Source organism: Morus notabilis, unplaced genomic scaffold (assembly GCF_000414095.1).
Source record: "Morus notabilis unplaced genomic scaffold, ASM41409v2 Scaffold93, whole genome shotgun sequence".
NCBI lineage: Eukaryota > Viridiplantae > Streptophyta > Magnoliopsida > Rosales > Moraceae > Morus > Morus notabilis.
Genome location: NW_010364330.1, coordinates 184,113 through 196,667, shown reverse-complemented (window position 1 = coordinate 196,667; position 12,555 = coordinate 184,113). Strand labels below are relative to the sequence as shown.

The 12,555-nt window shown below is 33.0% G+C and overlaps 1 long non-coding RNA gene across 1 annotated transcript; it reads right to left on the bottom strand.

Annotated features, from left to right (window-relative positions):
* Nucleotides 1-7,871: 7,871 nt before the first annotated feature.
* Nucleotides 7,872-11,786, bottom strand: LOC112093147. Its single transcript, XR_002902924.1, has 3 exons — nt 11,662-11,786; nt 11,053-11,138; nt 7,872-8,133 (listed from the first exon to the last, which is right to left on the bottom strand). It is a non-coding gene; the product is annotated as an uncharacterized LOC112093147 (long non-coding RNA).
* Between the last annotated feature and the right edge of the window lie 769 nt (nt 11,787-12,555).

Genomic DNA, 12,555 nt, shown 5'->3' with positions numbered 1-12,555 from the left:
TAATATGTCAAAATTAAAATTTAATAAAGAAAAATGTCACAATGGTCAAAACTCAAAGACTAACAATATCAATAACCCTAAAAAAATAATTTCTCTTTGAAAACACTACAAAAAAAAAATTAACATTTAACATCTCAAATTAGACGATGTCTTTTATAAGAAACATTCTCTTTCTCCGTGTCTCTCTCCATCTCTCGCTCTATCTCTCACTCCGTCTCTCTCCATCGTACACTCCAAGCTGCCCCGGTGTTCGCTAAACTGAGAAGTTTTGTCGCCGGCTGCCTCTGCCATCGCCAAACTACCACCAGCAACCTCTGCCTTTGCAAAACCGCCACCAACTGCAACCTACAGTCGATAATTTTTTTTTTTTTTTTTTGCTCAGTTTTGTTTTTATTCTATTTAATTTATACTATTTTTTGGATTTGAAATTTATAATAATGTCCACTATATATTAGATGACGGTTATTTTTAATTTCATTAGACTATTAGACGATGGTTTTTTTTTAAATATTATATGATTGTTAGGATTAGAAAAAATTAATTTCGTTTCTAATAATATATGAATATTTGGATGTAAATGTGAATATTTATTGTATATGATTTAAGAAGTTTTAAGTTAGTTAGGTAGAACTAAGAATGAAACTAAATCTAAATTTAAGTTATTTAGTACATTTTTTGTATATATTGGTTGGGTTAGGTTAATTCAATGTTGATTAGGTTAGTTTTAAGTTATTTAGTTTAGTAGTAAGAATGAAACTAAATCTATATACGTTGATTATATGTTGACTGTTAGAAACATGGTGGGCCGTGATTGGTTCGAGGAAGAACTTAATACCGCATGAGAGTTATTTAGGGAGGAAGGCATTTCTGATGGGAGAAATCAATATGAACTTAAGAAAAGAATAAAATTTGACCCAGGTGATGATAGGAAATGAAGGGCAACCATAATGTGTAGAGTTGCCAAAATGAGGGATAAAGGAGAAAGAATTGAAGTGCAATTTGATGAAAAAACAACACCATTAGAAAAGCGGTGAATGAGCTACAAAGTTATGTCAGTGTTTTGGCACGTGACATAAAGAAAATAAAGATAACGTGAATCGAATTTGGCATGATTTCGTTAAAAGTTTCATGGTTTCAGAGATTGTAAAAAATACAAGCTTACTTGTGCGGCAAAGATGGCTCGGGACGTTAGGTAGAACCTATTCACGACCTTTGTAAAGCCGTTAAAGGATAGTCCCCAAGTCTTTGGCTCCCAAAGAAAGTGGCTAGAAACTGCCCTACAATAATGAGAGTCGGTTTTAATGATCTAAAAAACATAGAGGCGTATACTAATGAGCATTTGCTCAAAGTTATAAATGAATGGGCACATTTTGTACAAGGACATATGTTGTAGGGCAGAATTCCAAACCCTAAGCTAGGCATTGGATGAGACCCACGCATCATAAATAAGGGCATTAAATGACCGGAGACAGCTCTGCCCTAGCTGCCACGTTGGATGACGGTTCTCTTAGGAGTAGACCGCAAGTAAAGGGAGTGGCATATAAAGGTGATCGACCGCTTCGAGGAGTCGAGAACAATAGGAGGTTGACCGCACCAGCAACTGTAAGTGCAGATGGCTCTGAGAGTGCCTACGAAGTAGAGTCCACATAGATCGAGAGAAGTATGAGACTTGTTCCAAGATTTGTGATTTATAATTAAAATATACGAAGTAAGTAAGGAAGTAAGTGAGAAAATCGGGTTAATTGACAGAAATCCCAACCTACCACGGATATTATCCCAAAATGTGAGAAAAATATCCCCAGATAAAATAAGAAAAATTGCAGAGATTGCAGATGATATATATTGAGAGTACTACTTCAGAGAAAGATAGTATGTAATCATTTTTCCAAAAGATAGTGAATTTTTCTCCTCCCCACAGTGGACGTAGCTCTTGAATTAAAAGTAAACCACTATAAATCCTTGTGTGATCTTATTGCATAATCTTTTCGTAATCGTGTTTTTGATCCGCGATAAGTGTCGAACCACTTACATTTAAATAGAAGAACAGAATTGTCGTTTATGTAAGATAATTCATAAATCTCTTCCAGTACTCCGTAATATGTATGATTATCTGGTCCACGAACACAAATACCACTATTCTGAGTAATTCGATTGATATTCTGACTGTATGTCAAAAACTTGACTCCGGTCACCACACATCCATAGGCATCTCCACTACGAAGGATTTATGAAGTTTTTTCAAATTTTATGAAAATTAACACAAATTATTTTGTAATATGTCTTTAACATTCTATTAACTATTTTATAATATTTATTTTTAATTTTTTTAATTATTCATATAATACTAATTAAAATTTCCATCTAAATTTTTTAATCACCATATATATAATTCATTATTTTAAACTTCTTAATATTTCCATAGGTTGCCTATTTTTTAATCATCATCAAATAAATTTCATACAAATTTCAATCTAATTACCATAAATTCCAATTTCAATTCTAATTTGCAATTCACAATTCTAAATTCAAAACCACAAACTAAATTTAAAATCCAAAACAAAATCACAAACCACAACCAAAATACCAAAATCAATTTACAAAATACCAAAATATTAACTCACAAGATCCAAACCCACAAACACTGGAGGTTGGAAAACAGTATCGCAGCAGGGCTGGGAGGGCGACAGCTGCCGCAAAAAGACGACAATGGCCGGAAAAGTGGACGTCGATGGCGAGGTGAAACCTCCACTTTTTTAGACTTTTTTCGAAATATTTTTCTTCACAAATGAAATATTTGAAGAGATAATGATATATTTAAGCTCTTTTCAGAGTTTTTGGACGGTTTTTAGAGGTTTTGGACGGAGAGGGAGAGAGAAAACTGAGAGGGTCACCGAAAAAAATGGAGGGAAGAGTTCTGCGTTCGCGTTAATACATGTGGCTTTTTGTGACGACATTATGTCGTCGTAAAAAATATTAAATTTCGTCGCAATTAATTTCAAAACGATATCGTTCTTCTTCACCTCATTAATATTTCTCAGATATTCTTGAGGAATATTCCATGCTCCTTTTTTGCGATGACTTTTTAATAAAGTTGTCGCAAATATTTTTTGGAAAACCGCCAAAAAGTTTGCTTTTTTTTTGGAAAGTAAATTCTATCGGTATTTGCGACGACAATTAACACGTGTCAACGCAAAAAAATAGTAGGTCTGGGAAGAATTTTCTGAAACTTTTATTTGCGAGGACATTTCAATATGTCGTCGCAAAAAAGGAAGAATTTTTTGGAACTTTTTGGGAAACCACCAAATTTTTCGCCTTTTTTTGGCCACGTCACTGCCAGCTGTATAAATCAATATTAGTGACGATATTTCATCATAAATAATGGACAAACTGGCCCCAAACATGTTGGCGCCATATTGGTTTTGGTGCCAATCATTATTCACGACGACATGTCGTCGCTAATTTTTGACGTACGTTTTAGCGACGACATGCTGTCGCAAATAAATAAATTTGTTCGACGACATGTTGTCGCATATATTAAATGTGACGACAAGTAGTTCAAAAATTTTGTTGCTTTATTGTGACAACATATCATCGCAAATATACTACTATTAGTAACAGCAATTGTCGTTGCTAATAACCTTTTTTGTTGTAGTGTGAGGGAGAGATTGAGTTTCAAGAACTAGTGCATGGTCTTATTAATACACAAATGTATAACTTCTGTTGGGATTTTGGTTTTGATTTGATTTTCATATTTGATTTTTTTTTTTTTTTTTGCATTATTTTAGGTATGTTTTGGTAATTGATCTGATTGAAGATTGGCAGCTGTTAAGTTTATTTAGAAACTGTTTAGAATCAATCAAATGATTTGAAAAAATCATGATTTAAGTATCATTAGTAAGTTAAAATTAGATGAGTTGATTGATTTGCTGCAGAATATTTGTTTTATAACTTGATTTGCTGTAAAATATTAATTTTGGGAAGTTTCTGATTTGAAGAAATTTGGTTAGGTGAAATTTAAATGCATTTAAAGGTTTCTTATTTTGGAGATGTCAACTCTATTAGGATATGGAAACTTGGATTTAAATGGAATGAATTTTATGAAAAAAAATAAAATAAAATAAAAAATAAAAAATAAAAAATAAAAAATCTTCTCTTGCTACTTAAGATGTCCGGATTCATATAGCATTTATTTGAATATTTCAATATCAGAAAAGTTGTTTTGATTGCTTAATCATCACAGCTCTGTTAAAGTATTTGATGCAACAAAATCTGCAACAGATTGTCAATACCTGATTATATTGAAGATCTTTGATAGCTAGTTTATTTGGCTATTTAATTAAAGTCTCACAATTATCTCATAATGCCATTTGAGATTTAAAATTTTAAAGAGTCAAATCATTTTGTAAGCTTCATTATTTTAATATTTCTTTGGGAGAAAGAATTTAGATTTTCCAGAAAAACTGATTAAGTTAAAAAGATTTCAACGTTAAGTCGAGGAGAGCTCGCTGAGCAAGTCCATTAGGTAATTATAAGTTCATAGAGGGAGTCTCTGGTTGTTTTAAGTTCATTTGAGTCGTAATATTATTTACTTAGTAGATTGTTCAAACATCTAGACATGACCTCACGGATAAATGTGGTACTGAACCGCAATAACTACTTCTTGTGCCTCTTACTTCTTACTCCAAGTTTTTAGATATTCGTTAATTAATCTACAATAAAACTTGGTAATATCATCAAACCGGTGCTTATAACTTCTCAGGAATTTCAATTAATGTGCTGATAGTTCATCACTGTAAGAATTGGGTACAAACTTCCCCCTCCTTTTCTCATCAATGGACTTATGTTGTATATGAAAACATGCGGTTTTTTTGATAAATTCCAACTTTCTATCTATCTTTGAGATGTTTATATTTTTCAAAACTCTATAAACATGCCGAAGAGATATGCTATCCCCACTCAGATACATAACTTTTACTTATTCAAATAGCATGTGTAGGGTGCAATAAGGTCAGGAACAACGAAATTTCTTTATGGTAAAGAGATTCATTTTTTGCAAGTTCATTATTTTTGTCCTCTCAAATTGCAAGTAACGTGCCTCATTTTGGTGGTTTATTGCATATATATAGAGAGAGAAAGACAGAACGTAAACTTGATAAATATACATAGGGTCCGTTCGGTTCGCTAATTTGAGTTTTTAATTTGAGTTAAGATGTGATGTTGTATGAGAGTTTTTTACTGTAGTAAAAAAGTTAAATGTGACTATTTCTGAGAGCTTTTTACTGTAGTGAAACTCGAATTCTAAATTCGAATTAGCGAAAAGAACAGAGCTATAGTCAATTCAAGGAATTCAATTCGAGGAATCGTCTATTTAAATTCAAGAATATTACTCTCGAGCAAAAAAAAAAAAAAAAAAAGAGAGCTTAATTATTTATTTGGAAGGATGCGTGCATTATGGTTGATATTTGATCAGTCTGTTTTGTGGGGCTACCGTCTATATATATCCAATAAATTTCTACGCCTATATATATATATATATATATAATATATATATATATTAGGTTTAATTTCAAAAATTCCCTCCAAATTATGACCTTTATATAGTATTAATTTCAAAAATTAACCCGAACTATGACCTTTGTAACACTTTACTCTCCAAATTTTAAAAAGTAACATCCGTTCCCACCGAACTTTGTTCCGTTAACAAGTTTTCTCTTCTATTATAATGAGTGACGAAATTCACCACGTGTCCGACACATGACTCATCTAAAGAGGGTATTATCATAAATTAACCTGCAACAACCCTTTCAAGCATTAAAGAAAGAAAACCCAAATCTTGAACAACATAAAGATCAGGAAAAAAAAAAAAAGAACAATGAATCCAAGACGGAATCATCGGAGTTGAAAGGCTCCAGACGGATACTGCAAGAGTCTTTCTTCGAAGTTGTCGTCGGAAGGAGGCGGCGATTGCGATGAATACGAAGATGAAGCTATGATCGTCATTGAATTCTCTACATAACCAAAAGAAGACGAAGACGAAGAAGAAGCAAAAGCCGCCATTGAAGAGTGAAAGTGAAGGAGTGATATGCAATGTTGAAGAGAGAGAGTTTATGGAAGAGAGAAGAAGTAAAAGGGAAGTGAAAAAGAAATGAATCCTAGAAAAAGTGGTAGAGAGGGAAAAGGAAAGTGAAGATGATGGTCAAAGAAAATATGGTGAATTTTTTCAATAAAAATATGAAATTATCTGATTAGGAGTGTATAAGTGTAATTCCGCTTTCAATTCTCACTAAATAAGTAACACATGGCAATTCTGTTAACAAAATGGGTAAACTTGTTAACGAAACAAAATTCGAGAAAATGGATGTTACTTTTCAAAATTCAAGAGACAGTGTTAAAATAGTCACAATTCAAGAGAAAATTTTGAAATTAATCCTATATATTATACTACATTGTTAGTCATATTGTTAGAGTTTGTGCACACATACGTTGGATACAGACAGTTAATTAATTATCCCATGCAGTGTCACGTAAAGCATATATTCTATAGTAATTGTTAGAACAAATTTTTAGTTGACCAAATACTAAAATGAAACGTGTATATACACACTTAAACCTTCGTCAAAAGACAGGAAAAAGAAAAACAAACATAAAAAAATGTATATGCCAATTGCATATTTATAATAAATAAATATGTTGATAATTTGACTTAAAGTCAAATTGGAACATGACATGCTAACCATGTCTTTTTAAGGAATGCCACCAATGTTTAAATAACGATAAACATAAATAAATATAGCCAATTTATATATTACTAGCTGTTTATCCGCACGTTGCAACGGGTAATAAAAAGTAACAACAAATTTAGGTCACAGAAGATAGGTCAAGTACACAAATGGAGAGAGTGACAATATATTAGCAGCAGTTTTTCAACAAAATTGTATAAGATGTATGTGTCAAAATCAATTACAATTATTATTGCCATGTAAAGGAACTGATTGAAACGAAATACAGTAAATAAAGATATGTGTGCGCATCCAGAGTTGAAGAAGTAATAGAAAAGAGGTCGATATGAAGTAACGCTTCAAGTGTGAAGGACGAATGTCGACTAAGGAACTGTCAAAGGACAGTGAAGGATGTCGTAGTAAGAAAATGAGGTAGTAAATGATAGGGAGCGTGAGAAAATATACACATAACTAACTAAATAAATAAAGAAATGTGCAGAGAAAACAAAGTGACCTAAAAAAGTAATAATACATGAATATCGTGATATTTTTATACAGCGATGATGACTCAGATACTTAATATTTCCGGCAACTTCGGCAACATATGATGGATAAACAAACTTATATGTTTATAATCATTTCATGAACATTAATAGTATATTATATCCATCATATAGATTAAACATGTATGTCACAGAAAATGACCGGTGAAAATAAAATATAAGTTTGTCCAAAGACCACCAAGTGACCTAAGAGAACAAAGGAAAAGAATTGATTTTTTTACGAATAGGAAAGAGTCGAAAAATCAAAAGTAAGTAAAACAGGGAGATCAGACGAAAACAAAGGGAAAAGAAGAAAAGGCAAAAACAGCAAGAGGAGAAGAAAGCCAATGTATGTAAAAGTAATCTTTTAGAGAAAGAATTGTGTAAAAAGGGTGGAAGCATTGGAATATGTGAAGAAAAGGACAGACGTAGCTAAGAGGTTTAAGTCAAGAAGGATAGGCAAAGTAAGAATTGAGGCAGCAAGAACACATTGAAAGCAGTTTTTGAACAAATTTGATGGAACTCACTCTATCAGAATGGAATGTGATCATCATCGCCATATAGAAAAAATAGCTGAAAATAAAGTATGATTACTAATATTTGCTGGCAACAAAAGGGAATTTTTCTCAGCTCTTTACATCAGTGATATCTATCAATAGTATAACAAAAATTTGTGCGAACATAGATAATAAACCATAAACAACAGACATTAATATTGCGATTGCAAATTCATACATCCAGGGCCAACAATAGTTCTTAAAAATACCTAAAATGTTGTCAATATCACCGCAAGTACCAAAACAGACCACGCAAGGGTCAACGTTGATAAAAGGACGCATCAATAAGTATATGAAGGAGTAAATGACATGGACCTGGAAAAATATAGATGAATAAGGAAACAAATGAACAAATGAGGTACCAAAAAAAAACTGATAAAATACGGATGCCATAATATTTTTTCTTGGTTGTTGGCCATTGTTTTAGTTCTCATTTCTAACATGTGTTATACCTTATCAATGAACAATCATGCTTATAGACATGAGAGAATATTCAATTTGATTACGGTATAATGTTGTATTTGTATTTTAAAAGCATGTGGAGAATAGAAATTTCTATTTCTTAAATATGAAACATGAAATATCCATCAAATAAGTGTGAAGGGCAGTAAAGGATGCAATAGTGAAGATATAAAGTAGTAAACGGTAAGGAATCTGAAGAAATATAGATAGATAAATAAGCAAATGAATAAACAAATAGGCCTAGGGAGAAAAAAAAGAAGGAAAAAAAAAGCTAAGAAAGACTAATGAAACATGAATGTAACAATATGAAGTACTAAATGATAGGAAATGTAAAGGCATATAAATAAATAAGCAAACAGATGAATGGACAAATGAATAAATGGAGAAAACAGGAAGACAAAAATTACAATATGAATATCGCAATGTTTTTATTTGGCAATCATGGTTCAAGTATTTGATATTTTTACTAACGTGTGATGAATAAACCGTTTTGTGGCTGCCTATTATGGGCAACTGCACAAAAACAGGAAGATTAGCAAGATATCATATCCATCCCACGAATTATAACTTATATGCCACGGAAAATGACCAACTGGAATAAAATATGACGTTGTCCAAAGACTACCTGGTGAATCAAAAGAAAAAGGAAAAGGCAGAGATTTTGTTACATATACAAAACGGGCAGAAAACAAAAACCAAATCAGAGAGGCTGAAAATTTAAGAGGACCTAAAGCTGTTTGCTCGGGAGCAGAAAAAAGGGAGGGAAAAAAGAAATAAAAAAAAAGGAGGAAAAAAAACTAAAACTGTCATTGCACAACATTATATGCAATGAAATGGAGATTGATCAACAATAGACAACTCTGACTAAATCACTGAGGATTAAAAGATAAAAAAGATATTACAGTGACAAAAAATTATATATTATATAGATAAATGAATCCCAGCTCAAAAAGTGAAAATACAAATATGAGCGTTAGAAAATAACTTGAAGTCACAGAAAAATACGATAGGTAAATAAAAACAGGTACAAAAATGAAAATTCAATATCGGAAAAAGGGAGCTAGTATACGTGTAAACAACTTTTGAAGTTAAATACTAATCCGAAGAAGGCAAAAACATGAGAATACGCAAAAGAAATAGAAAACAGAGAGTTAGAAACTCTAAGCCAAGAAACGTAGACAAAAGCAAAATCCAAATGAGGAAGATTTATTCATAGCAATCTCTGGACAAACCATATTAAACTCAACGTGTAAAGGTCGATTATGTTCATCATTGCCATGTAAAAAGGGGAAAAAAATAAAACAACGCAAGGTAAAACATATGAAATGAAGATATGTATATAAGCATGTTATTAAGACATAACAAAACTGCAAATCAACACTGGGGCAGTAATAAGTGATGGAACATAATAAAAAAAAAAGAAAAAGAAAACAGAAAGAATAGACAGATATCAACAATATTTATCAAGAATAAAAAGAATTTTTTACCAGGCCTTTACATCAGTAACAACCATTGCTTAAATAATAGAACTATACATCAACAAAAACAATGAAAGAAAAACGGGACATATTAATAATGCTACAGGAAACGGATATATCTAATATCAACAAAAGACATTAAAAAGTTATCAGCAGAAGCTGTTAATAGTACCTGAAGCGCTTCAAATGCTGTCTTAACTATGAGATATCAGCCAACCAAAGGGAAAGACAGGTGGTCAACAAAGCAGTAAATGATCGGGAATAGAATGAAGGAGTAAATGATCACAGGCGAAACAAAACTGAACAGAAATAGTCAAAGACACACGGATAAAGGAATAGAGCAATAAATGATCAACAATGCAAACAGTGAATGATCAGAGATGAAACAAAGGAAAAGGAATGCCAAGTGCAAGAGAAAGGGCCACAAACATATATGATAAATCAATACAGAGTAGCAGCATTCACAAATAAGTAAAAAGAAAGCATAAATGTTAATAACATTAGAGAAAAGCAAGCAGAAGCTATTAATAGTACTTGGAGAGCTTTGAACACTATTCTAACTGTGAGATATTGACCAACTAGAAATGGAGACATGCAGTTAAAGATAAAAGGATAGAAAAACAGAGGAGTAAATGATAGAAGGTGAAATGAAAGAGTAAATGATCATAGGTAAAGCAACAACAAATCAAAGCGGTTAAATGGGACAGAGCTAAAGGAGTAGAGCAGTAAATGGAGAACAATGGAGTAAAATAATAGTAGATAATGAAAGATAAAACAGCATGGGAAACAGAAACACGTATTACAACTTGTCTGCAACTTTCATAAATAATGCATGAAAAAGTTACTATGAACAGTGGATGGCCTCTAGTAATGTAACACGTAGTAATACATACTCAGCTTACAAAAATTGGAGGATTAAAATTTCCTAACTAAGCAACAAAACCAATATAGGCCAAGGAGCAATTTAAAAAATAATTGCCTCATAAATAGGAAAAAGCAGAGGCAAGAAAAAAGGGGAAGAAAAAAAAAGGGGGAAAATTTTTTCCCCTAAAATCACCGGGATTCTAGATAATAGATGCTAAAATTGGCGCAGATTCCAGAAAATGCACAGGAAAAAAAATAGCAATTCATTTAATATGTATATACCAAAATCGCCGCAAATCATCCACCCAACAAAGCAAATTAATGATGACTATAAACAGCCCAGATCATCAAAGCAAATGAATGATGACTATAAACAGCCCATATCATCAAAGGAATAAATGAAAGGAAAAAAAATGAAAGCTACCCATACGCGGCATAAGATCAACCAAGAGAAAGTCCACCGATGCAAATAAAGCGTGTGCACAGATAAATCCATCAAAGAAGAAGATAAATAACCTGCGAAGAAATTGAAGCAAACAACATGCATTACCAAAATTTTTAAAAAACAAAAATCAACCGTGAACAATAAATTATAGTACATAGAGCATGTAAGGAAGAAATAATCGGACAAAAAAAGCAAGAAACAAAAATATTGAAGCAATAAAAGAAGAAACCCAACAAAGAAAGAAACCCAAAGTAAAAAAGAAAAGAAAAACACTACCGGAAGAAACCCAGAGAAAAAAAGAAAAGAACAAAGAAAAAAAACAATTGTGAACAAAAAACTACGGTACATAGATCAGCTAAGGAAGAAATAAAGAGAGAAGATTGAGAGCGGAAGGAGAAAGAACATGAAAAAATGGCAACAGAAAGAAGACCTAAGTAGACAGAGATCGAGAAAGAAAGTGAACCTAAAGCACCGAAATTACCTTAAATTCCAACAGAAAAACAAATCAAAGAGGAAAAAATCACATGAAAAAATGGCAAGAGTAGTGACAATTTTTCACAGAAAAAATGGAAAGAAAAGGGAAAAAGAAGATACCTGAAGGACTTTTAGAGGAAGAAAGCAAGTTTTAGAGTGTGGAGAAGCCGCCACGATAAGAGGTGAAGACCTTCGTTTCTACGTCTGCGTTCGCCGGAAGAGAGAAAGAGGCTTGGAATAGGATGAAAGAGAATAGAGTGAGTGGAATATATAGGCGTAGGCGGTAGTCGGAAGGAAATATATCCTTTTTCTAATCCAGTTAAATTGCTCCACCACGGGTTCGAGAAAATTTGATAAAAGAGACCGGAGAAAATCAAAATTTGATAAAAGAGACTAATTTTTTTTTTATAATAAAAAAATGATGACGTATATCTTATGTGATAAAAAATGGGTCCTATTAGTCCTAGGTTATTTTCAAAAATCTCATTCCTCACAAAACCAACCGCCGCTCGACCTTCTCTTCCCCCCGAAACTGACCGCTCGACCCTCTCTCCCCCGACTGAGCTCTCTCACAACCGACCACCGGTTTTTCTCTCCGATCACCTCTCGCCGACCGCCGGCTTTTCTCTCCGATCAGTCACCAACCTCACGACCGACCGCCGGCTTTCCTCTCCCCTGTTTCTCTCTCTCTCTCTCTCTCTCTCTCTCTCCGATCCACTCTCCAATCTCTCTCGTCTCGGCCGACCGACCACCTCACCAAACACCGACCATTCATCAAAACCTGACTCCCTTCCCACTAAAACCGACCAAAAACCGACCCCAACCACTTACCAAATTCCCGACCACAAAAACCGACCACCTGCTCACCAAAATTTGACTAAAATGGCATCAAAAACCAGCTCTTCTTCCTCAACTAAAACGGCCATTTCCCGAACAATTGTTGACGAGGCAACGGAATCTGCTCAAGTAATATTCTTGTTTTACTTTTTCTTATATAATTTTGCAAGAAAAAAA